The sequence below is a fragment of the Artemia franciscana genome, chromosome 12, assembly GCF_032884065.1.
Source record: "Artemia franciscana chromosome 12, ASM3288406v1, whole genome shotgun sequence".
Lineage (NCBI taxonomy): Eukaryota > Metazoa > Arthropoda > Branchiopoda > Anostraca > Artemiidae > Artemia > Artemia franciscana.
In genome coordinates, this window is record NC_088874.1 from 2,828,779 (window position 1) to 2,856,746 (window position 27,968).

Below are 27,968 nucleotides of genomic sequence, written 5' to 3' on the forward strand. Positions count from 1 at the left end.
ACTTCCCAATAGCCATAACTATATGTCAACAATGTATGTTTACATGTAAAGCCATAAAAAGCTATATTTAAGCTATATAAGTAAGCTATATAGTAAGCTATACGTAAGCTATATGTAAAGCTATATGTAAAGCCATAACTATATGTAAACTATACGTAAACTATATGTAAACCTCATAAATTGGGATTGATCAAACTTATGAAGCTGATAGTATTTTTGTTGTACATCATTTGCGAAGAAGATCCATTTTGCAAGATTTCACTTTCATAACACAGACTTATTAATGCTCATCAAAGGTCAGGACCCTCAAAATGGCAAAGGCGTGGAAGTAGGTACTTCAAAATATCTTCCCAAGAAATACTTTAGCCTGTAGACCCTTCCCTGAAAGTTTCATTTTCAATCCAGGGGCATGTCAATCCCGTGCAGTCAATCTTCAAGTGTTCCATTCTATGAAAAAAAAATAGAATGAATTCTTTCAGCTCTCAGGTTTTTTTTATTGTGGTTAAATAACCCTAGTCGACCAAATCAGCCTTTTGTGTGGCTGAATTCAAGAGAAAGGAAAACAAATTTTCCATTTCGTCTTTTAGTAATTTGAATTTAAGTTTTTCTATTAACATATTATCATCGCAAAGTTAGTTAAACTGGATGAAAACCTAAAAATTATTATAATCTTTTCTATAGTTCATTAAGCAGTTGAAACACAGGAATTTATATTTTGGAGAAGGGGGAGGACAAATTCAACGAAACAGGCAGATTTTGTGAACAAAGTACTAGTTGAGAGAAAGCAGGAACTATAAAAAAGAAAGGTCCTAGAGTGCCGAGACAAAAATTGTAGTTGACACATGAAGTCCCCAGAGTAAACAAATAGATCTAATTATGCATACAAAACTCTTCTACAGGTAGCAGAAGGATCTAGCGTACTCTACAAAAGTCTGTCCTGCTCTTTTCCCAAAGCTCTTCCCTTTATTACCCTCGTAAGTTGAGCATTATACTTTATCATATGATACCTATAAAGGTACAAATTTAAGCATTATGACGTTATGACGTAAGTATAAGTCTATCGCGTAAGTATAAAAATTCTGCCACTTCAAGCCTACAACTATGATTTTACGAATTTCGATTTGAACATAGTTTAAACAATTCAATTCGAAAACTTCTGATGGAGTAAACTCAGTAGATTCGATTACAAAATAAAATGTCATTTCATCCACATGGTGATTGGGGATCTCCCTGGACAATTATTCTTTTGTCTTTATGAAAAATTCACACCTAAGGCGGGTCAACACCTTAAAAATCACTTTACGAGTCTTATCGTCGGCTGACCGTCTTATTAGCAAGTTTTCCCAGCACAACAGAGAACTTCCGAAACAATTTTGGAGAAAAACGGATAGGGGATCTTAAACCTACGAACACCTTGAAAAGCTAGTTTAAAATAAAGAAAAAATCTAGTCTCTTTCTAATTATTATTCAAAACGCTATCTAATCAATGTGCACACTACTACTACTAGTAAATCACAACAGCATGAAGCCGCCTGAGGCCAACACAACTACGGACGCTCCTCCTCTATCCCAATCCATCCAAAATCTCCTCTTTACACCCTCCCAGGAAGTTTCCATTTCCTTTAAATATTTCTTTATGACGTCCTTCCACGCCAGACAAGGATGGCTAGCTTTCCGTTTAATCCTAGGTGGTTGGCCAAAAATGAAATTCTTCGGCAATCTGTCATCCTTCATTTGCACAACGTGCCCATGCCATCTCAACTTTTCTTTCATTATAGCCCTAGAGAGCGGGATTGAACCATATTTTTCGAAGAGCCTATTGTATGAAATACAGTCAGTAAGAAAGGTACCCAAAACAATCCGTAGGTAATTTCTCTCGAAAACAACTAGCAAATCTGCATCCGCTTTTCGAAAACCCATGCTTCAGAGCCATAACTTTTTTTAGCTGTGAAAAAACACCCTGAGCATTGACTATTCTACTTTTAACACCTTCACTGCTCTGACCGTCTTTACTAATAATACTACCAAGGTAAGTGAAACTGCCCACCTTATCATTCTTTTCGTTACCCAACGTAACCTTTGAATTTTCACTTATTCCTAGCCTTAGTGACTTAGTCTTCTGGACATTAATTTTCAAACCTAGTCTAGCACACTGAAGTCACAAAACCTTTAAAAGTTCATTCATTTTGATCATACTTTCATCTAGGATGCTCAAATCATCAGCATAATCTATGTCCAGCAGAGTTTCCGCTCCCCATTTGATTCCTTTGTCTCCCATTCCCTTTCCTTTGCTCCTTAAGAGAAAGGCCAACAAAATGATCCCTATTAGGGAGATAGAACACAACTCTACTTAGCTCCTGATTTAATACGAAATCAGCTGCTAAACTCACTTCCTACTTTAGCCGCAGCAGTGTTATTCTCGAACATAGCACTAATCACTTTAGTGTATTTGTCTTATATACCATACAAGGATAAGACCTTTGCTAAAGCTCTTCTATCAAAAGAGTCGACCGCCTGCTCATAATCTACAAGACTGAGAATCAAAGATATTTGACAACTCAGTCACTTCTCAATCATTAACCTAAGAGTAACAATTTGGTCAAAAAATCCTCTAAATTTTCTAAAACTACATTGTCCTTTTCTCAAAACTTTGCCTACAGCATCTCTCAGTCTAAAAAGTATCATATTACTAAGTAATTTGCTACCTACAGAGGTCAGACTATTACCTCGATAATTACCAATCATTCTTATCACCTTTCTTATACAGTGGTGTAATTAGGGTTTTTCTAAAATCGCTAGGTATATCCCATTTTTCAAAAATCATTTTCATAATGTTCAGTAGCTTATTTCTAACCTTAGGGCCGCTATATTTAAGAAACTCATTTACCACACTATCAGTAACTGGAGCCTTATTATTTTTTAATCCTTTTAGTACTGTCGCTAATTCTTCCCCACAAAATAAATCTTCCTTCACATCCAAGGTATAACAAAACTTTTGATTTTCCTCTATGGTTTTCTTTCTGATCTCCAATCAAAGCTCTACAAGTTAGGTTAACCTAACCTCAACAAGTTACGGCAAGACCACCCAATCAATTCTAAATAGTTTGGGTACAAAGTTTGGATGAAATAAGTTGATCCTTAAGAAATCAAATCATCTTAATCACTTTTATCACTTTTAAGGTTAATATCTATATATCCATTGCAATATTAGTTTTCTTAAGCTATGAAAATAGATCTCGCTCCATGACCCGAATGTCAGCAGCATGAATTTTTGCAGAAGTGATCTTTGAAAAGGTATCCAAATTTGGCCAGTTAGTTTTTTCTAATTTATTTCTTAGGAAATCGTCATTCCTCATCTTCACAACTACCAGACAGGGACCGTGTTTATAGATGCCTGGTAGTCGTTACCAGGCTGGGTTACATACTCTTAATTTTACTAAGCATAAAACATCTGGATGCTTTTTTTTTTTTTAGAACAGTCTATTTTGTTGATACCCAAGTATATGTGGCATAAACTTATAAAATCAAATAACTCTGATTTAGCAAAGAACTTCACAGGAGCAGATTAAATCTTCAGACAGCTGGGAGGTGATGCTATAGGTGCAAAATGCTTTTTGATAGTATTTCTGAAAAGGGGAAAAATTTACCTGTTCAAAAAGAAATAAGTTAATATAGTATGCTTTATTTGTAGAAGGTTTAGCTTTATACTTACATTACAGCTACAGAGGGCACACTTATCAAAACCAAAAGGGGGCAAGTAGGGATGCCACTTCATACTGACTGAGTAATGCTTCCTATCACCTTCAAAATAACAGCTTTGCATGGATAATTGCACTTTCGGGATTGTCATGTCTAAAAACAAATAATTGACGTAATTTTTATCTTAATAACAGAATGGGAAAACATTTGCACTTCTTGGAGCTTCACTGCCTAAACAAAAAAACAGCAGTGTTTATCTTCAATAGATAAACAAAAAAAACAGCAACAAAAAGAAGTAATTGAATCTAAGTTCAAGGAAGGGAGAATATACCATTTTCAGGTCTGAAAGAAAACCTCATCAAGGTTTTGATAGAAAATAGACTTGTTTGGTAGAAGCGTTGGCTTAAAGAGAAATTTAAATGGATATCTTAGAAACCAGCTTATTAAGTTTCTTGACCCTCAAAACGGCACATTCTATAATAAAAAAGGAACAGTTTTTCCTGGGCTTATGGCTGTACAAGTGAAGGAAATGATTAGAGAATTTGAATACAGTGGAATTCTGATAGATTCAAATGAAGAAAACAGTTTGGATTAATGTACAAGAGAGAAGGTTCTAAATTTAACTCGGGACATTTTTTCCAGTCCTAGGGGCTTGCAACTCCCAAACATATCGCATTCTCTGTCCATTTGCACTACAAGACCAGAAGCAAAGCTTTCTTTCTTCTTCTAAACACGCTGGGCTATGCAGTAAGCTTTACAACCTTAGAGAGGAGACTGATCAGTGAAGCTGTTTCCATTGAAGACAATAAACCAAGCTTGTGTCTACATTCAGAATGGATTCAAGAAAGGCCAATTTACACACTTTGCAATAGACAACCTTGATTGCCAATTAAATTTATTCCATTTCATTTTCATAGTTATATGATGTGCCTAAGCAGATTTAGGTTTTTTTCCAAGGTTTGTTCCAAGTCACCCAAAAAGTGATACAAAAAAAGTTATTTTTGTAACTTGTCCCGTTCCAGCTTGTTCAAAAGTAACTACAGCAGGTACCTGGAATGGTCAAAAGGCTACTACAAATTAACTTTTTTGCAGACAGCTGAAACATTCTTTCTTGTATTAACTTTCTCATAGTCATCAAGAAACAGAGAATAATAAGAAAATCTAATAAGTTTCAGAGAGCATAAGTACCATATTGCTTTTATCAAAGTTTTTACCAACTTGACGGTGGTTGGAGAAGCAGACAAATTTGGAGGCCCTCGCCCTCCCCATTTCTGAGAGAATGTGAGCAGTAGGTTTTATTACAATTATACTAATCGAGTGAAGGTTGGAAGGGCTGCAGATAGTAGGGAGGCGAAAGGTTATTTTAGGGAGAAAAATAATAATATACCAAATCTACCTCATAAAGAGGGTGTGAAGGCTCATACCCCTTCTGACAGCAAGTATGTTGTTGCCTTTTATCAGAACTTTTATAAACTCAATGGAGTGTAGAGGAGTTTATCTGAAGGCCCCTCCTCAACCATTTTTAGGGAAAGTTGTGTTGTTGGCTTTTAGAACCTTTGACAACCTGCCAGTGGGCTTCTTTCCCTCTGATAGAACTCCAGGCGTCAATTTAGAGCAACATCTACTACAGTTATTTCAGCTAAACGGTTAATTTGTAATGTCAGCTGTTATTAGCTCAACTTAACTTCTTGTCAGCCAGGAAAATTTGGCAAGTTGTACCTAAAACGAAAAATAGAGGTGACTGCAAAATGTAGAGATCTCATTGGTTGACCAGCTGGTCAGAAGGCTTCCATTTCAGACTTTTTTTTACAATATGGATTGTTTGTAGAGCGTTAAAAATACAGCTTATGAATGTGTCGAGTGATTCAGCAGAACCTCCACCTTATTTTGGTTTCAAACGTTTCTCAACTGCATATGACAATAAGGTTGATATTCATATTTCCAAGATTGGGTATCTTCCAGTGGTTCCCCATTCTCCCTCTGCCCAGCAGTTGTGGAAGAAGTCATTAAGACTTCCCAGAAAATTTCAAAGAACTAGGATTGAATTATACCGTTGTCACATGCGACCAGGCTATATATAGAATTGTACATGCCTTAAGAGTGAAAAATCTGGCTGCATATTCTGACATTGTCCTCAAAATAGGTAGTCTTCATATTTTAACGAGTTTTATGATTACAATTGGTAATATATTATTATTACCAATTAAATGTAAATTGGTAATTAATAAAGCTGCTGCTTGTACTTTAGTTCCTGAGGCTGTATCTATTCTATACTGGGAAGCATTTGAAGATTTTTGCATCAAATCCAACGATTTATTGTGCATTACTATTTTTGAAGAAATTGGAGACTTACTACAGAACTTTGAAACCACAAGAGAGGATACTTGCATTGATGGGAACTTCAGTGTCTCAGGGAAAACTAATTAGAATTTGTATTACTCCTATTAAGGATCAAAGCGTATATGAAGGCAGCAAACCATGAGCAAACACACTTTTTTCCATGTTTTTTGCTACTCTTTTCTCTTCACTTTGATTTTCTTATACTTCAAATTCTCAGATTTCCAGGGGTGCATACCCCCCCCCCCTTGTCAGTGCCCATTGGAAATACACAATTTGGACTTAATATTTTCACACCAGGGAAGAAGGGTGGGAAAAGTTTTTGTGGAGCTGGTTTCAAAATGTGGTAGCTACAATTATTCAGCATATTATGAAGTTGCCAAAGAATTGTTTTCTTTACATGCTTTTTTCTCAATAACAGATAATCAAGATCTTTAGCATGGAGACATCTCCAAATATGCCACAATTGTGCTCTAATACCTAGAGAACATCTGAAGTAGTAACCTAGGGCACCCAAACTAACAAGACCTTCAAATTTAAGCTGCCTAGGCTAAGGCTGTTGGCTTATCAAGACATCGGTGAGAATCATGAGGCTGGGGGGGTGGTGGTAAATCTATCAAGTAGAACATACAGTGAAACATGTCAAGAAGACTAACCCTCTTCTTCTCCCCAAAATTCTGTAGTACAAACATTGATAAAGACTTATAGAACAAGAATATTATTCATCACAAAAGTCACAAAACAGAGCAATGCTGAAGTGTTGGACAGAGATTATTGAAGCACACAGATATTTTTTGAATTGGTTATCAAACACCAATATATTTAAAGTTTTCAGAAAATGTTTTCAGAAAATAGTTATAGAAAGTAAAGCATTTTCTTAGTAGCTTGTTTGAATTATAGCATAAAAACTAAGACCAAGAAATTCCTCATTGAATTTTAGTGCCTTTGATTTTTTTTATAATCAATTTTGGATGTTAATCACTAATATATTAGATGGTTTTATACCACATAACTATTACAAATAATAGCTTTCTCAAAGTGTACAGCTAGAACAATACAACCACTGTTGGTTAAAACATGAAGGAAATTATAATAAGACACAAAAAACATATTCAGTCTGGGCAAAAATAAACATTTCTTGTTACATCAGCTTCAGATATTGGCTCATTAGTACTTGCTAAATTTTATGGCAGGTTTGTATAAATAATGCCATCTTTTTATATTGTTTTCCTTATTTTTTCTATAATTATGCAAAGTATCTGATGTGCCAATAATTTGAGGGTTTGACTTCAAAACTCAAAACCAATACATTTTTGGAATCACCATAAGATGCTTAATCTTTGAACTAATGTTATGAATATTTGGGTTCTTATGATTCTGTTATTGATGGCATTGCTGTTTACTTATAATTCAGTATTATGAAAACTAATTTTTTATTTCTACTCCAACCAAGTCATATAGAAAAATCATTTGAGTAACAAATTCGAATTTTTATTACCCCTATTAAGGATCAAAGCCTATAGGAAGGCATCAGACCATAAGCAAACAGACTTTATTCCGTGATTTTTTGCTACTCTTTTCTATTTACAATAATTTTCTTATACTTCAAATTGCAAGATTTCTAGGGGTGCAATCCTCTCCCCCCTTTTGTGGGTACCAATTAGAAATACATAATTTCGTCTTTATAATTTCACATCAGGGAAGAAGGGTGGGGTAAATTTTGTGGAGCTGGTTTCACAATGTGGTAGCTAAAATTATTCTGCATACTAACAAGTAGCCTAAGAATTGTTTTCTTCTTGATAACAGAAAACCTAGACCTTTACCATAGAAACATCTCCAGATTTACTCCAACTGTGTTCTAATACTTAGAGCACATCAAAAGTAGAGACCTAGTCCCCCAAAACTAACAAGACCTTCAAATTTAAGCAGACTAGGCTAGGGCTGTTGGCATCAGTAAGAATAGTGGGGGGGATCATCCAAAGCTAAAATACAGGCATACTGAAAATTGAAAAGGCTACAAGAGAAAACTACGTTAGTCTAGCACAAATAGCTGAGAGCTCCTTTTAAAAAGCTGTCCTGACAAGTTAATAAATGATAAAATTCTAGACAAGCTACTTTTTGCTATTTTGGCAAGAGATTGGGTCAGGAAAATTAAACTTCAAGCATTGAACCCAGGGCAAAAAAAAATATTCTGGGAAGGCATTGCCAAGCTATTATGTTAACCATCATTTTACTTATAAGTTTTGTAAATTTGTCTACTTAACAAGTCTATTACCTATTGAAATTTTGACAAAACAACATTGAATCCAATTATTTAGTTTTCAGTTTCTTTTTTTCAGGTTTTAGTTTTGAAAAATAGAATTATGATAATTGCCTAGATAGCTACCTCCACATAAGGAAACATATTAAGAAAACAATTCTTACATCTTAATATACGATTTTGAAATTCTGTTTGCAGAAATTTAAAACCTCATAAAATGGGATTGATCAAGAGTCAGAAGCTGTGACCAGTTTCTTGTTCTTTATTTACTACTACTAATAATAACTCACTACAGCACCAAGCTGCTTTGGGCCAACACAGCTATACATAATCCTCCTCCAACCCAACCTATTCAAAGCCTCTGTCTTTACACCTTCCCATGAAGTTCTGACAAGGACAACCTGCTTTCCATTTTGCCTTAGAAGGTTGGCTGAGAAGGACAATCTTTGGTAATATGTCATCCCTCATAGGCAGAACCTGGCCTAGCCATCTCAACCTTTCTGTCACTATAGCCCTAGAAAGCGGGATTGAACCACATTTTTGTACAACCTGTTGTTTGAAATACGGTCAGTCAGCCGGGTACCCAGAACAATCCATAGGCAATTTCTCTGGAAAACATCTAGTAAATGTTCATCTGCTTTTCAGACATTCCATGCTTCTTTATTGAAGTACCCTCTTGAGACAGAAGGAGTGGAGGTAGGCACTTTAAAATACTTTCCTGGGGCACATTTTAGCCAGTAGATCCATCTTTGAAAGCTCCATTTTCCTAACATAGATAGGATAACAAAAAGTAGCTTGTCTACAATTTCCCTCATAATTTACCCCTTAACTCACCACAACACAAATTTGTTACCTTCAATCGGCTATTTTGCCAACCAATTATTCTGGGAATATCTTGGAAAAATTCTAGTATAGCTAATTTTTGCTGTCATGGAAAGGGATTGTCATGAAAATAAAACTTTCAGGGATAGGTCTACAGACTAAAGTCTGTAAAGAGGGCAGTGACCTTTGATGACCTTTAAAATGCTATGAAAGTGAAGCCTTGCAAAACATAGCATCTACTTAAATGAAGGATACTTGTCTGTTATAGTACCAACCTCAAATTCTTAATCTAAGCACACCCTATGTGGAATCGTATTTATTTAATTTTTTTTTTTTTTTTAGTTTGCAATCTGCATTAGAATAGTGTCTGACCACAGCTGTTAAAATGAAAATTTGGTCTTTGTCAAAGTCTGAAGAAGAGGCAATTAGATTTTTCTAAGTTAAGGGGCTGATGCCCAAAACAAAACAGTTTGTCAATGGACACAAAATTTGTTTATACTTTTTGATAAAAAGCCTTGCTGGAGTTGTATGAGAAAGCCATGTCAGAAACAAGCTGGTTTGCATGTCAATATGTGGTTTGATTATAGCCAAATGCCATTTGTTTCATTTGTCTGTAGTTTAACAAAAGATTATCTATGGCCTGTTATGAATAAGAGCTAGATATTTCGATAATGTTGTTAATAAAGTATTATGTTTCCATCATATTTTGTGATATTTCAATAGGATTGAGCATCAGAGAAACAGGTTCTACTTAGATAAAGAAATTTGAGGTTGGCACTATAACAGACAAGTAACAAATAAAATACAGGAACTATTTTCAGCTTCACATCTTTACAGAATTCTAATTGATAAGGTTTCAATGATGTGCAAATAGTTTACATTTCTTTAATGTAGCTTTAATGCTTAAAATTCTACTCAAATTACAGGAATTGCATTTTCAGTACTGAAATATAAAATAAAGAAGCTGATAACTAAAAATTAAGGTAATTTGTTTTTTGTCAAAATTTTAATAGTTCAAAATTTCTATCAATCAGGCAAATTTCTTAGACTTTGAAATCAGAAGAGGGTTAACATAGAAGCTTGGTATTACCTTCTCAGATTATGTTTTGGGCCCTAGATTCATTACTGAGAGTTTCATTTTCCTAACCGAATCCCTTTCCAAGATAGCAAAAGGTGACTAAAATCAGAACATTACAAATCACTCTGCATGGTTAATTACATGATAGATATTACAACCTTGAACTATATAAAACTAAGGCTACTTTTACTCTTGAGCTTTAATTGACTTTTGATAATGTCAGAGATTTTTGTAGGCTAAATAATTGATAGGGTAGGCTATTTGGAAGAATTTAGTTTGGACCTTTGTAAAATTCTACTTAAGCTACTATGGCTATCATAGGAAGGGGTTAGGTCAGGAAAATGAAGCTTTAGGGATGGGTCTATGGGCTAAATTATGGGAACTTCCTTGTTAGCTAGAATACACTTGAGAATTGAAGTTAGGTTAATCATAATGAAATATACCTAACCATGATAAATAAAAATATATCAGTTTAGAAACAAATTTTTGCAATAATTTTGCACATTAAAGGGGGGGGGGTAAATCATAGCATATATCAAATACATTACCTAAAAGAACAAATTTTTGCAATAAATTTGCACATTAAAGGGGGGAGGGGTAAAGCATAGCATATATCAAATACATAACCTAAAAGAACCTATTCTAACTAAACTTACAAAATACCAACCAAATATATAAATAAAATATAGCAAAAATATATTTTCCAAACAAGCCAAAGCTAATTGTCTGGTATCAAGAAGTTGTTATAGCTGTTTCAGTAAAATTCTAGTTTAGTGACTTCTTGCTATCTTGGAAAAGGGTTAGGTTAGGAAAATGAAACTTTCAGGGATGGGTCTACAGGCTAAAGTATATCCCAGGAAGGCATTTTAAAGTACCCACCTGCACTCCTTCTCCCTCTAGAGGGCCCTGAACGTTGCCTACATGACAGGTCTATACCTATTGAAATTTAGAAAAAAACAATATTTTACCTTAATTTTCAGTTACCAGTTGGTGACAATACCTTGATGCGTTTAAACCTAATTTTTTTTTAAATACCTTATATACGAAAAAATTCTGTTCGTTTTGGGGTTTAACGTTCCTTTTTACTTTAAAATATAAAGATGTAGGCCAGATATTTTCCCGTAAATCAAGATGGATTAGATTCAAATTTCTATCTCCTCCCCCCCCCACTCTCCTAGAAATTACTCTATATCTATCAGGAAGCTGAATGAAAGTTAGGGTGTTCTAGCTTTAAAATACACTTTTAGAGGCATCCTAAACAAGAGCTAAGAGCTCATATGGCACTTGTGACGAGGCAAGAAGAGCTAAGAGCCAAGAGATCATATGGTATGAGCTTTAACAAAATTCTACGAATCAATAGATTGATTTAAAAGGATAATAAGAGGCTTAATGCCGTTCAGGATTTAAAATAAGAGCTCTGAGTCACCATGTCCTTTTAAATATCAAAATTCATTAAGATCCGATCACCCAATAGTAGGTTATCAATACCTAATTTTTTCTAATTTTTCCTCTCCCTTTAGCCCCCCAGATGGTCGAATCTTTGAAGACGACTTTATCAAGTTAATTTGTGCAGCTCCCTGACACGCCTACCAATTTTCATCGTCCTAGCACGTCCAGAGTAACCAAACTCGCCAAATCACTGAACCCCTCCCCCCAAAGAGAGCGAATCCAGTACGGTTCCATCAATCACTTATCAAGGACATTTGCTTATTCTATCCACCAAGCTTCATCCCGATTCCTAGACTCCAAGTGTTTTTCCAAGGTTTCCCCGTCTAACTCCCCCCAATGTCAAAAGATCTGGTCAGGATTTGAAATAAGAGCTCTGAGACATGAATTCCTTCTAAATATCAAATTTCATTACGATCCGATCACCTATTCGTAAGATAAAAATACCCCAATTTTCACGTTTCCCAAGAATTCCGGTTTCCCCCTCCAACTCCCCCAAATGTCACAGGTCCTGGTCGGAATTTAAAATTAGAGCTTTAAAGCACAAGATCCTTCTAAATATCAAGTTTCATTAAGCTCTGGTCACCCTTTCGTAAGTTACAAATACCTCAATTTTCAAAATTACCCCCTCCCCCCAAACTCCACCAAACAGAGCAGATCCGGTTTGGTTATGTCAGTCACGTATCTTAGACAGATTTTTATTCTTCCCGTCCAGTTTCATCCTGATCCCACCGCTTTAAGTATTTTCTAAGATTTCCGCCCCCCCCCCCCCAATTACGCTCAATCCGGCTGAGATTTAAAACAAGAGATTTGAGTTACAAGGTACTTCCAAATGTGAAGTTTCATGAAAATTCGATCACTCCTTCGTAAGTTAAAAATACGTCATTTTTTCTAAATTTTAAGAATTAAACCCCCCCCCCCAAAGAGCGGATCCGTTTCAATTATGTAAATCACGTATCTAAGACTTCTGCTTATTTGCCCCACCAAGTTTCATCCCGATCCCTCCAATCTAAGCGTTTTCCATGATTTTAGGTTCAACCACCCCAAAGTCAATAGATCCGGTTGGGATTTAAAATAACAGCTTTGAGACACGACATCCTTCCAAATATCAAATTTCATTGAGATGCGATCACCCGTTCATAAGTTAAAAATACATCATTTTTTCTAATTTTTCAGAACTAACCCCCCCCCCCCTAACTACCCCAAAGAGAGCAAATCCGTTCCGGTTATGTAAATCACGTATCTAAGACTTCTGCTTATTTGCCCCACCAAGTTTCATCCCGATCCCTCCAATCCAAGCGTTTTCCATGATTTTAGGTTCCCCCACCCCAAACTCCCCCCAATGTCACCAGATCCGGTTGGGATTTAAAATAAGAGCTTTGAGACACGATATCCTTCCAAATATCAAATTTCATTGAGATGCGATTACCCGTTCATAAGTTAAAAATACCTCATTTTTTCTAATTTTTCAGAATTAACCCCCCCCCCCTAACTACCCCAAAGAGAGCAAATCCGTTCAAGTTATGTCAACCATGTATCTAGGACTTGTGTTTATTTTTCCCACCAAGTTTCATCCCAATCCCTCCATTCTAAGTGTTTTCCGAGATTTTAGGTTTCCCGCTCCCATACCCCCCCCCCCCCCCCCCAATGTGACCAGATCCAGTAAAGGATCTAAAATAACAGCTCTGAGAAACAATATCCTTCCAAATATCAAATTCCATTAAGATCTGAACAACCGTTTGTAAGTTAAAAATACTTCTAATTTTCTATTTTTTCCGAATTGACGGGCCCCCCACTCCCCCCCTCCTCAGATGGTTAAATCGGAAAAAGACTATTTCTAATTTATTCTGGTCTGGTCCCTGATACGCCTGTCAAATTTCATCGTCCTAGCTTACCTGGAAGTGCCTAAAGTAGCAAATCTGGGACCGACAGACTGACAGAATTTGCGATTGCTATATGTCACTTGGTTAATACCAAGTGCCATAAAAACTCAATAAATTATTAGTTTAAACCTAATTTCTCAGAAATCTCGGAAATTTATCAGAAATTCGTTTTGTGATAGAGAAATTCAGTTTTAATGAAACTTACATCATTGGGAAAACGTGATTTTTTTTTTTTTTTTTTTTTTTGTTAAATAAAGCAGATATTTCTCTTTTTTTCAGTTCAGGAAAGGGCAATCCCAAAAAATGTATTAGCATACCTACAAGGAAAACATTAAAAATCTGCACAAAGGAAACATCAATTGAGCAATGAAGCAGCCATGGGAGTTCCCTGTAAGATATCGAATCCCATTAAACATAACCTATAGATATACCACCATCTAAAAAGCTTATATAGAAAAACTTGCCACCTACACTCAGTCAAATACAGATTTTCTAGATGGCATTCAATCTTATGCATAGATAAACCACGAAGGAATCTTACACAGAAAAGCTAGACAGCATAAGCCAAATATACCTAAAGTTTCTAAATGGCATTAACCATAACCTACAGATATACCGCCACCATGGAAGCTTATAAAATCAGCAAAACATTTAAAATAAAAAATACCTAGATTTTCTAGATTGCATTTCGTACTCAGGAGAAGTTTCTCGTGATAAACTACGACGATCAAGATTGGTACTAGAAATAGTAAACAGGGTTGTAAATAGGTGCTTGAAAGAGCTCTCTGCATCTCGGGCCAGAATTGTTTTGGAAAAATATATTTTCCTTACTTCCCGTATAAGTCGAATTCATTTGTTAATTTTTTTTCAAGAGGAATCACCTAGGGGTAGTCTGAGACATTCGTTACCAGTTATGCAGGAAGAATGTAGAAGACGAGTCTCTTCATCAGCAGGAAAGTTCTCCCATCCCCTAAAAAGGATATTTTCTACGACACCCCAAATGTCTATTTATTATCTACTTCAATAAAATAGTCTTTCAGTGGTGTCATTGGGGGGGGGGGGGCATTGTTACCCCCACTAAATTTCGAAAAATCTTTTCTTTTTTTTCATTGAAAAATGGCCTATACCAGCATTTTCGTCAGAAAAACAACGAAATATCCTCCCCCTTAAATTACGAAAACATCCCCCCTCCCAATTTTCCATGAATTGAGCCCATTTCAGTCTGTTTGGAGGCATCTACCGTCAAAAATTAGACCCTATTTCACTTAAGTTTCAAAATATTTTATCTAGTAATCAGAATCTTACTAAGCATAAGCTAAACTTTAATGGTATAAATATCAGGAGGCTTAGGAGTACACAATGCCACATTATGTGTAGGACAATATATGTTCTTTTAAATTTTGGTATCGCTCTTTATCACCATTTTTTTTAAGCTTGTGTTCTAGATTAAGTTTACAGTGACGTATTGCGCATGTCTTAACATAGACACCAATGATCGTAAAAAGTAGAGGGAAAGCCAATCTAAACGTGTATTCCGAGTTCGGAACCATTGGACTGCAGACGCCTACGATTCGATATAAAGCAGATAAAAAAGTGATACGAGAGAAATCCTTGGTGCATAAATATGGGGTTACTAGATATTAAATGTTATTTAATCGAGTGTTTGAAATATGTATATAAATTAAGTATGATAGGAGACCAAATTACCTGCAATTACCGAATTACCTTTACTTCTTAAACTAATCAAATAATAGAGCATAAATTATGCTTCAGTGTGAAGAGCAGGGGACTAAAGGGATGGCACCTCTTAAAACATTGGATAAAAGATGTTCCTTTTAGGTTTTAGTGTCGCTCTTTACTTTCACTTGAAGCAGCTAGTTATTATTTGATTTAATAAAGAGTGACCTGTCTCCTATGTATTTTTTCGACACTTACAGTATAAAAAAAATGATGTAAAAAGATTAAAATACCAACTGTAAACTTCGATTTCGGGATCCTTAGGATCCATTCACATACAATTTGATACAATGCGCTTAAAATTCAGGCACGAGAGAATTTTTGGCGCTCCGATATAGATTTAAAAGAAATTAAGTTTCTTATCTTTTGCATTGTGAACAGTTTTGAAAGAAAGCTAGTTGCGGCTTGTAAAACAAATTGAAAGAAACAGAAAACCGAAATAACTTGAAAATGGCTCAGATGACAATGGACCATTACCCAGCAGATCTAGACAAGATCGCAGCTTAATCAAGTTTAATCAAACTTAATCTAATTTAATATAATTTTTAATTCAAACAGGAGAAACAAGATTTCACTATAAATTTCAAAAATTATACATATTAGTTTGTTTCTAAATACTCTTTGTTGATTATACAATAGACAGGGCAAGGCAAGGCCAATTTCGATAAATGTACACATATATAGGCCTTCCTATTGTATCCTTCGGCGAACTTTTTATCTTCAGCGTAAAGAGCTAAGAACTCATATGGCACTTGTGACGAGGTCGGAAGATCCAAGAGCCAAGAGCTCATTGGTATGAGCTATTGCAAAATTCTAAGAATCAATAGATTGCTTGAAAAGGAAAATCAGAGGCTTTATGTCGGTCGGGATTTAAAATAAGAGCTCTGAGTCACGAGGTCCTTTTAAATATCAAAATTCATTAAGATCCGATCACCCACTCGTAAGTTGAAAATACCTCAATTTTTCTAATTTTTCCTCTCCCTTCAGCCCCCCAGATGGTCGAATCAGGGAAAACGACTTTATCAAGTCAATTTTTGTAGCTCCCTGATACACCTACCAATTTTCATCGTCCTAGCACATCCAGAAGCACCAAACTCGCCAAAGCACTGAACCCCACCTCCTAACTCCCCCAAAGAGAGCGGATCCAGTCCAGTTACGTCAATCACGTATCTACGACATTTATAAGCGTTTTCCAAGATTTCTGGTTTTCCACCTCCAACTCCCTCCAATTTCAGTAGATCTGGTCGGGATTTGAAATAAGAGCTCTGAGACATGAATTTCTTCTAAATATCAAATTTCATTAAGATCTGGTCACCCGTTCTTAAGTTAAAATACCTCAATTTTTCTAATTTTTCCAAATTAACAACTCCCAGCTCCCCTAAAGAGAAGAAATCCGTTTTAATTATGTCAATCACATATCTATAACTTTTGCTTATTCTTCCCATCAAGTTTCATCCCGATCTATCCACTCTAAGCGTTTCCCAAGATATCCGGTTTCCAAGATTTCCGATTCCCCCCTCCAGCTCCCCCCAATGTCACCAGATCTGGTCGGGATTTAAAATGAGAGTTCTAAAGCACAAGATCCGTCAAAAGACCAAATTTCATTAAGATCTGATCACCCGTTCGTAAGTTACAAATACCTCTTTTTTTCTAATTTTTCCGAATTACCCCCCCCCAACTCCACCAACAAGAATGGATCCGGTCCGGTTATTTCCGTCACATATCTTAAACTTGTGCTTATTCTTCCCACCAAGTTTCAGGCTGATCTCTCCGTTTCAAGCGTTTTCCAAGATTTCCCCCAAAGGGAGCGGATCCGTTCCAATTAAGTCAATCACCTATTTAGGACTTGTTATCATTTTTCCCACCAAGTTTTATCCCGATCCCTCCACTCTAAGCGTTTTCCAAGATTTTAGGTCCCCCCCCCCAACTCCCCCCAATGTTACCGGATCCGGTCAAGATTTGAAATAAGAGTTCCAAGACGCGATATCATTCCAAACATCAAATTTCATTAAGATCCGATCACCCGTTCGTAAGCTAAAAATACCTCATTTTTTCTAATTTTTCCGATTTAACCGTCCCCCACTCCCTCCCAGATGGTTGAATCGGGGAAATGACAATTTCTAATTATATTTGTTCATGTTCCTGATATGCCTGCCAAATTTCATTGTCCTAGCTTACCTGGAAGTGCCTAAAGTAGCAAAACCGGGACAGACAGACAACAGACTGACAAAGAGACCGACAGACCGATAGAATTTGCGATTGCTATGTCACTTGGTAGATACCAAGTGCCATAAAAAGGAGGTGGGGGAGGAGGCATAGTTGCCCTCCAGTTTTTAGTTCCTTAAAAAGGCAACTGGAAGCTTATATTTTTTGCGAACGTTTTTATTAGTAATAAATATACGTTAACTTACGAATTAACTTGCGTAGCGAACTTCTATATTTGTATATTTTTATTACGTATATGAGGGGGTTAGCCCCCTAATCAATACCTTGCTCTTTACACTAAAGCTTGAATTTTGTCCCCATTCCTTATAAATTACCCCTGAATCCCAAAGGCCGTAGAATAAATAGGTGAAATTACTAAAAATACTTTAGCGTGAAGAGGGAGGTGTTGTGGAGGAGATTAACCCCCTTATTTACGTAGTAATTTCAGTTCTTTTTAGGTTTTAATGCTGCTCTTTACTTCCAGCTGAATTTTTTTTCTCATTGTTTTTCTTAAAGAATGCTATTATTATTATTATAAAAGAAATGCTATATCCCCATTTGAAATTCTGCAGCCCCTTCATGGAAGCTCTCTTCCCTCATGATAAATTACACCATGGAAAGATCCTCCCACGTAACCCCCTCTCCCGACCCCCCCCCCCCCCAACACGAAAAATTCCCCCAGAAAACGTCTGTACACTTCCCAATAGCCATAACTATATGTCAACAATGTATGTTTACATGTAAAGCCATAAAAAGCTATATGTAGGCTATATAAGTAAGCTATATAGTAAGCTATACGTAAGCTATATGTAAAGCCATAACTATATGTAAACTATACGTAAACTATATGTAAACCTCATAAATTGGGATTGATCAAAGTTATGAAGCTGAAAGTATTTTTGTTGTACATCATTTTTAGAAGAAGATCCATTTTGCAGGATTTCACTTTCATAACACAGACTTATTAATGCTCATCAAAGGTCAGAACCCTCAAAAGGGCAAAGGCGTGGAAGTAGGTACTTCAAAATACCTTCCCAAGACATACTTTAGCCTGTAGACCCTTCCCTGAAAGTTTCATTTTAAATCCAGGGGCATGTCAATCCCGTGCAGTCAATCTTCAAGTGTTCCATTCTATGAAAAAAAAATGGAATGAATTCTTTCAACTCTCAGGTTTTTTTATTGTGGTTAAATAACACTAGTCGACCAAATCAGCCTTTTGTGTGGCTGAATTCAAGAGAAAGGAAAACAAATTTTCCCTTTCGTCTTTTAGTAATTTGAATTTAAGTTTTTCTATTAACATATTATCATCGCAAAGTTAGTTAAACTGGATGAAAACCTAAAAATTATTATAATCTTTTCTATAGTTCATTAAGCAGTTGAAACACAGGAATTTATATTTGGGAGAAGGGGGAGGACAAATTCAACGAAACAGGCAGATTTTGTGAACAAAGTACTAGTTGAGAGAAAGCAGGAACTATAAAAAAGAAAGGTCCTAGAGTGCCGGGACAAAAATTGTAGCTGACACATGAAGTCCCCAGAGTAAACACATAGATCTAATTATGCACACAAAACTCTTCTACAGGTACCAGAAGGATCTAGCGTACTCTACAAAAGTCTGTCCTGCTCTTTTCCCAAAGCTCTTCCCTTTATTACCCTCGTAAGTTGAGCATTATATAAGACCTTTGCTAAAGCTCTTCTATCAAAAGAGTCGAACGCCTGCTCATAATCTACAAGACTGAGAATCAAAGGTATTTGACAACTCAGTCACTTCTCAATCATTAACCTAAGAGTAACAATTTGGTCAATAAATCCTCTAAATTTTCTAAAACTGCACTGCCCTTTTCTCAAAACTTTGCCTACAGCATCTCTCAGTCTAAAAAGTATCATATTACTAAGTAATTTGCAACCTACAGAGGCCAGACTAATACCTCGATAATTACCAATCATTCTTATCACCTTTCTTATACAGTGGTGTAATTAGGGTTTTTCTAAAATCGCTAGGTATATCCCATTTTTCAAAAATCATTTTCATAATGTTCAGTAGCTTATTTCTAACCTCGGGGCCACTATATTTAAGAAACTCATTTACCACACTATCAGTAACTGGAGCCTTATTATTTTTTAATCCTTTTAGTACTGTCGCTAATTCTTCCTCACAAAATAAATCTTCCTTCACATCCAAGGTATTACAAAACCTTTAATTTTCCTCTATGGTTTTTTTTCTGATCTCCAATCAAAGCTCTACAAGTTAGGTTAACCTAACCTCAACAATATGGCAAGACCACCCAATCAATTCTAAATAGTTTGGGTACAAAGTTTGGATGAAATAAGTTGATCCTTAAGAAATCAAATCATCTTAATCACTTTTATCACTTTTAAGGTTAATATCTATATATCCATTGCAATATTAGTTTTCTTAAGCTATGAAAATAGATCTCGCTCTCTAACCCGAATGTCAGCAGCATGAATTTTTGCAGAAGTGATCTTTGAAAATTTGGCCAGTTAGTTTTTTCTAATTTATTTCTTAGGAAATCGTCATTCCTCATCTTCACAACTACCAGACAGGGACAGTGTTTATAGATGCCGGGGTCTCTTAGTAGATGCCTGGTAGTCGTTACCAGGCTGGGTTACATACTCTTAATTTTACTAAGCATAAAACATCTGGATTCTTTTTTTTTTAGAACAGTCTATTTTGTTGATACCCAAGTATATGTGGCATAAACTTATAAAATCAAATAACTCTGATTTAGCAAAGAACTTCACAGGAGCAGATTAAATCATCAGACAGCTGGGAGGCGATGCTATAGGTGCAAAATGCTTTTTGATAGTATTTCTGAAAAGGGGAAAAATTTACCTGTTCAAAAAGAAATAAGTTAATATAGTATGCTTTATTTGTAGAAGGTTTAGCTTTATACTTACATTACAGCTACAGAGGGCACACTTATCAAAACCAAAAGGGGGCAAGTAGGGATGCCACTTCATACTGACTGAGTAGTGCTTCCTATCACCTTCAAAATAACAGCTTTGCATGGATAATTGCACTTTCGGGATTGTCATGTCTAAAAACAAATAATTGACGTAATTTTTATCTTAATAACAGAATGGGAAAACATTTGCACTTCTTGGAGCTTCACAACCTAAACAAAAAACAGCAGTGTTTATCTTCAATAGATAAACAAAAAAACAGCAACAAAAAGAAGTAATTGAATCTAAGTTCAAGGAAGGGAGAATATACCATTTTCAGGTCTGAAAGAAAACCTCATCAAGGTTTTGATAGAAAATAGACTTGTTTGGCAGAAGCATTGGCTTAAAGAGAAATTTAAATGGATATCTTAGAAACCAGCTTATAAAGTTTCTTGACCCTCAAAACGGCACATTCTATAATAAAAAAGGAACAGTTTTTCCTGGGCTTATGGCTGTAAAAGTGAAGGAAATGATTAGAGAATTTGAATACAGTGGAATTCTGATAGATTCAAATGATGAAAACAGTGACTCCTCTGATTCGAATGTGGTAAAACCTGATGTACTGAACAATATCCTGAATCAGTTACATCAATTGATGTTGAACTTGGTGGTATTTAGTATATTGGCATAAAATGAAAATAGAACATGAAAGAAAGTGAACATAGAACTTAACAAAGATCTTGCAGTTCCCAAGGTCAACAAATTCTAGTCCTACTGGAATAAGCAATATATTTGACATGGAGGAGAGAAAGCGCTTCTTTTATTTAATGACTAAGGACAAGACTGAATTAATTGAAAGTGTGAAGAAGTTCAAAGAAGGCAATGGTAGCATTGATTTGACTTATAATACAGCAGATTGTATAGTTCCACCTTTGCTCTATAACAAAATTGTGTTTTTGGTCAGGGACCTCTCAGATCTTCCTGTAGACAGCAAAACTCAGTACAGTTTGGATTAATGTACAAGAGAGAAGGTTCTAAATTTAACTCGGGACATTTTTTCCAGTCCTAGGGGCTTGCAACTCCCAAACATATCGCATTCTCTGTCCATTTGCACTACAAGACCAGAAGCAAAGCTTTCTTTCTTCTTCTAAACACGCTGGGCTATGCAGTAAGCTTTACAACCTTACAGAGGAGACTGATCAGTGAAGCTGTTTCCATTGAAGACAATAAACCAAGCTTGTGTCTACATTCAGAATGGATTCAAGAAAGGCCAATTTACACACTTTGCAATAGACAACCTTGATTGCCAATTAAATTTATTCCATTTCATTTTCATAGTTATATGATGTGCCTAAGCAGATTTAGGTTTTTTTCCAAGGTTTGTTCCAAGTCACCCAAAAAGTGATACAAAAAAAGTTATTTTTGTAACTTGTCCCGTTCCAGCTTCTTCAAAAGTAACTACAGCAGGTACCTGGAATGGTCAAAAGGCTACTACAAATTAACTTCTTTGCAGACAGCTGAAACATTCTTTCTTGTATTAACTTTCTCTTAGTCATCAAGAAACAGAGAATAATAAGAAAATCTAATAAGTTTCAGAGAGCATAAGTACCATATTGCTTTTATCAAAGTTTTTACCAACTTGATGGTGGTTGGAGAAGCAGATAAATTTGGAGGCCCTCGCCCTCCCCATTTCTGAGAGAATGTGAGCAGTAGGTTTTGTTACAATTATACTAATCGAGTGAAGGTTGGAAGGGCTACAGATAGTAGGGAGGAGAAAGGTTATTTTAGGGAGAAAAATAATATACCCAATCTACCTCATAAAGAGGGTGTGAAGGCCCATACCCCTTCTGACAGCAAGTATGTTGTTGCCTTTTATCAGAACTTTTATAAACTCATTGGAGTGTAGAGGAGTTTATCTGAAGGCCCCTCCTCAACCATTTTTAGGGAAAGTTGTGTTGTTGGCTTTTAGAACCTTTGACAACCTGCCAGTGGGCTTAATTCCCTCTGATAGAACTCCGGGCGTCAATTTAGAGCAACATCTACTACAGTAATTTCAGCTAAACGGTTAATTTGTAATGTCAGCTGTTATTAGCTCAACTTAACTTCTTGTCAGCCAGGAAAATTTGGCAAGTTGTACCTAAAACGAAAAATAGAAGTGACTGCAAAATGTAGAGATCTCATTGGTTGACCAGCTGGTCAGAAGGCTTCCATTTCAGACTTTTTTTTTACAATATGGATTGTTTGTAGAGCGTTAAAAATACAGCTCATGAATGTGTCAAGTGATTCAGCAGAATCTCCACCTTATTTTGGTTTCAAATGTTTCTCAACTGCATATGACAATAAGGTTGATATTCATATTTCCAAGATTGGGTATCTTCCAGTGGTTCCCCATTCTCCCTCTGCCCAGCAGTTGTGGAAGAAGTCATTAAGACTTCCCAGAAAATTTCAAAGAACTAGGATTGAATTATACCGTTGTCACATGCGACCAGGCTATATATAGAATTGTACATGCCATAAGAGTGAAAAATCTGGCTGCATATTCTGACATTGTCCTCAAAATAGGTAGTCTTCATATTTTAATGAGTTTTATGATTACAATTGGTAATATATTATTATTACCAATTAAATATAAATTGGTAATTAATAAAGCTGCTGCTTGTACTTTAGTTCCTGAGGCTGTATCTATTCTATACTGGGAAGCATTTGAAGATTTTTGCATCAAATCCAACGATTTATAGTGCATTACTATTTTTGAAGAAATTGGAGACTTACTACAGAACTTGGAAACCACAAGAGAGGATACTTGCATTGATGGGAACTTCAGTGTCTCAGGGAAAACTAATTAGAATTTGTATTACTCGTATTGAGGATCAAAGCGTATATGAAGGCAGCAAACCATGAGCAAACACACTTTTTTCCATGTTTTTTGCTACTCTTTTCTCTTCACTTTGATTTTCTTATACTTCAAATTCTCAGATTTCCGGGGGTGCATACCCCCCCCCCTTGTCAGTACCCATTGGAAATACACAATTTGGACTTAATATTTTCACACCAGGGAAGAAGGGTGGGAAAAGTTTTTGTGGAGCTGGTTTCAAAATGTGGTAGCTACAATTATTCTGCATATTATGAAGTAGCCAAAGAATTGTTTTCTTTACATGCTTTCTTCTCAATAACAGATAATCAAGATCTTTAGCATGGAGACATCTCCAAATATACCACAATTGTGCTCCAATACCTAGAGAACATCTGAAGTAGTAACCTAGGGCACCCAAACTAACAAGACCTTCAAATTTAAGCTGCCTAGGCTAAGGCTGTTGGCTTATCAAGACATCAATGAGAATCGTGGGGCTGGGGGGGGGGGGTAAATCTATCAAGTAGAACATACAGTGAAACATGTCAAGAAGACTAACCCTCTTCTTCTCCCCAAAATTCTGTAGTACAAATATTGATAAAGACTTATAGAACAAGAATATTATTCATCACAAAAGTCACAAAACAGAGTAATGCTGAAGTGTTGGACAGATATTATTGAAGCACACAGATATTTTTTGAATTGGTTATCAACCACCAATATATTTAAAGTTTTCAGAAAATGTAGTTATAGAAAGTAAAGCATTTTCTTAGTAGCTTGTTTGAAATATAGCATAAAAACTAAGACCAAGAAATTCCTCATTGAATTTTAGTGCCTTTGATTTGTTTTTATAATCAATTTTGGATGTTAATCACTAATATATTAGATGGTTTTATACCACATAACTATTACAAATAATAGCTTTCTCAAAGTGTACAGCTAGAACAATACAACCACTGTTGGTTAAAACATGAAGGAAATTATAATAAGACACAAAAAACATATTCATTCTGGGCAAAAATAAACATTTCTTATTACATCAACTTCAGATATTGGCTCATTAGTACTTGCTAAATTTTATGGCAGGTTTGTATAAATAATGCCATCTTTTTCAATTGTTTTCCTTATTTTTTCTATAATTATGCAAAGTATCTGATGTGCCAATAATTTGAGGGTTTGACTTCAAAACTCAAAACCACTACATTTTTGGAATCACCATAAGATGCTTAATCTTTGAATTAATGTTATGAATATTTGGGTTCTTATGATTCTGTTATTGATGGCATTGCTGTTTACTTATAATTCAGTATTATGAAAACTATTTTTTTATTTCTACTCCAACCAAGTCATATAGAAAAATCATTTGAGTGACATAGCTAATTTTTTCTGTCATGGAAAGGGATTGTCATGAAAATAAAACTTTCAGGGATAGGTCTACAGACTAAAGTCTGTAAAGAGGGCAGTGACCTTTGATGACCTTTAAAATGCTATGAATGTGAAGCCTTGCAAAACATAGCATCTACTTAAATGAAGGATACTTGTCTGTTATAGTACCAACCTCAAATTCTTAATCTAAGCACACCAGATGTGGAATCGTATTTATTTAATTTTTTTTATTTTTTAGTTTGCAATCTGCATTAGAATAGTGTCTGACCATGGCTGTTAAAATGAAAATTTGGTCTTTGTCAAAGTCTGAAGAAGAGGCAATTAGATTTGTCTAAGTTAAGGGGCTGATGCCCAAAACAAAACAGTTTGTCAATGGACACAAAATTAGTTTATACTTTTTGATAAAAAGCCTTGCTGGAGCTGTATGAGAAAGCCATGTCAGAAACAAGCTGGTTTGCATGTCAATATGTGGTTTGATTATAGCCAAATGCCATTTGTTTCATTTGTCTGTAGTTTAACAAAAGATTATCTATGGCCTGTTATGAATAAGAGCTAGATATTTCGATAATGTTGTTAATAAAGTACTATGTTTTCATCATATTTTGGATATTTCAATAGGATTGAGCATCAGAGAAACCGGTTCTACTTAGATAAAGAAATTTGAGGTTGGCACTATAACAGACAAGTAACAAATGAAATACAGGAACTATTTTCAGCTTCACATCTTTACAGAATTATAATTGATAAGGTTTCAATGATGTGCAAATAGGTTACATTTCTTTAATTTAGAAAAAACCATAGATATGGCTTAAAATTCTACTCAAATTACAGGAATTGCATTTTCAGTACTGAAATATAAAATAAAGAAGCTGATAACTAAAAATTAAGGTAATTTTTTTTTTGTCAAAATTTTAATAGTTCAAAATTTCTATCAATCAGGCAAATTTCTTAGACTTTGAAATCAGAAGAGGGTTAAACATGGAAGCTTGGTATTACCTTCTCAGATTATGTTTTGGGCCCTAAATTCATTACTGAGAGTTTCGTTTTCCTGACCTAATCCCTTTCCAAGATAGCAAAAGGTGACTAAAATCAGAACATTACAAATCACTCTGCTTGGTTAATTACATCATAGATATTACAATCTTGAACTATTTAAACTAAGGCTACTTTTACTCTTGAGCTTTAATTGACTTTTGATAATGTCAGACATTTTTGTAGGCTAAATAATTGATAGGGTAGGCTATTTGGAAGAATTTAGTTTGGACCTTTGTAAAATTCTACTTAAGCTACTATGGCTATCATAGGAAGGGGTTAGGTCAGGAAAATGAAGCTTTAGGGATGGGTCTATGGGCTAAATTATGGGAACTTCCTTGTTAACTAGAATATACTTGAGAATTGAAGTTAGGTTAATCATAATGAAATATACCTAACCATGATAAAAATATAATAGTTTAGAAACAAACTTTTGCAATAATTTTGCACATTAAAGGGGTGGGGGTAAAGCATAGCATATATCAAATACATAACCTAAAAGAACAAATTTTTGCAATAAATTTGCACATTAAAGGGGGGATGGGTAAAGCATAGCATATATCAAATACATAACCTAAAAGAACCTATTCTAGCTAAACTTACAAAATACCAACTAAATATATAAATAAAATATAGCTAAAATATATTTTCCAAACAAGCCAAAGCTAATTGTCTAGTATCAAGAAGTTGTTATAGCTGTTTCAGTAAAATTCTAGTTTAGTGACTTCTTGCTATCTTGGAAAAGGGTTAGGTTAGGAAAATGAAACTTTCAGGGATGGGTCTACAGGCTAAAGTATGTCCCAGGAAGGCATTTTAAAGTACCCACCTGCACTCCTTCTCCCTCTAGAGGGCCCTGAACTTTGCCTACATGACAGGTCTATACCTATTGAAATTTTGCAAAAATAACATTTTACCTTAATTTTCAGTTACCAGTTGCTTTTTCTTTGCCTTTAGTTCTGAAAATACAACTCCTGTAATTTGAGTAGAATTCTGAGCCATATCAATGTTTTTTTTTTCATAGGAAATGTATTTGTATATCTCTAAAACCTTATAAATTGGGATTGAGAAAAGTTGTGAAGCTGAAAACAATTTTTTTGTAGCCTACTTCATTCAAGCAGAAGATCTATTTTGCAAGGTTTCACTTTTATAACTCACATATTCTTAAAGGTCATCACAGGTCAGGACCATCTAGAGGGAGAGGGGGTGGAGGTGGGTACTTCAAAATACCTTCTCAGGACATACTTTAGCCTGTAGACCCATCCTTGAAAGTTTCATTATCCTAACCTAACCCCTTTATGAGATAGCAAGGAGTCACTAAACTAGAATTTTACTGCAGTTTCTTTTCTAATGTTTGCAATACAATTTCTCATGGGTAAGAAGTATCAAAGTATGGTGCAGGAAGGTAGTTTTATACGTGCCTACCACCACCCCTTCTCCCTCTAGAGGGTCCTGAAATTTGCCAACATGACAGGTCTATAGCTATTGAAATTTTGACAAAACAACATTTTCCATAGATTTTCTGTTTTCAGTTTCTTTTTCTCTGGCTTTAGTTCTGAAAATGCAATTCCTGATGCTCTAGTAGGCTAGCCTAGTATTTTAAGCCATATTAATATTTTCTTTCTAAATTTGGGAAATGTATTTGCATATCTTTAAAGCCTCATAAATTGGGATTGATCAAAGTTAAGAAGCTGAAAATATTTTTGTTGTGCATCATTTGAGAAGAAGATCCATTTTGCAAGATTCCACTTTCATAACAAAGACTTGGTCATCAAAGGTCAGGACCCTCAAAAGGGCAGAGGTGTGGAAGTAAGTACTTCAAAATACCCTCCAAAGACATACTTTAGCATGTAGACATATCCCTGAAAGTTTCATTTCCCTAACCAAACCCCTTTCCAAGATAGCCAAAAGTAGCTTAAGTATAATTTTACCCTTGACTTTAGCCCAAGTCCCTTTAATAATTTTTACTTTCGGTGAGAAACAAAAAGGCTAGATAATAAGCACCCAGCCCAAGAAGAGGTTAGTGTTCTAGATAAGGCACAGATCGTTCATATTCTCTGAGGTAAATAGGCAGAATATTTTCACTGAGGACTTGCAGCATTTGTAGACTTATTTATGTAGCCCTATTTTGATTGAAAAAGAGACAAACTAGTTCTAGTTATCGAAATAACACAATATCAAAGACCTAAACCTTATTCGTGCCTCGTGTTTTTTAAAATTCTTCTTTTCCATTTTTCTTCTTCTTCTTTTCTACACTGCCAACAATGAAAGTCCAGATATGGGTACATAACAAATCTAAACCTAACCTACTTGAGTTTAATTAAAAATCAA

At 35.3% G+C, this 27,968-nt stretch overlaps 1 long non-coding RNA gene across 4 annotated transcripts; it reads right to left on the reverse strand.

Annotated features, from left to right (window-relative positions):
• Positions 1-27,968, reverse strand: LOC136033584 (uncharacterized). 4 transcript variants are annotated; one of them, XR_010618961.1, is made up of 5 exons: positions 27,829-27,968; positions 20,387-20,526; positions 14,193-14,264; positions 3,713-3,852; positions 1-447 (listed from the first exon to the last, which is right to left on the reverse strand). It is a non-coding gene; the product is annotated as an uncharacterized LOC136033584 (long non-coding RNA). The 4 variants fall into 4 exon arrangements; XR_010618962.1 differs by lacking the exon at positions 1-447 and adding an exon at positions 2,625-3,626; XR_010618960.1 differs by lacking the exon at positions 1-447 and having other exon boundaries at positions 3,639-3,852.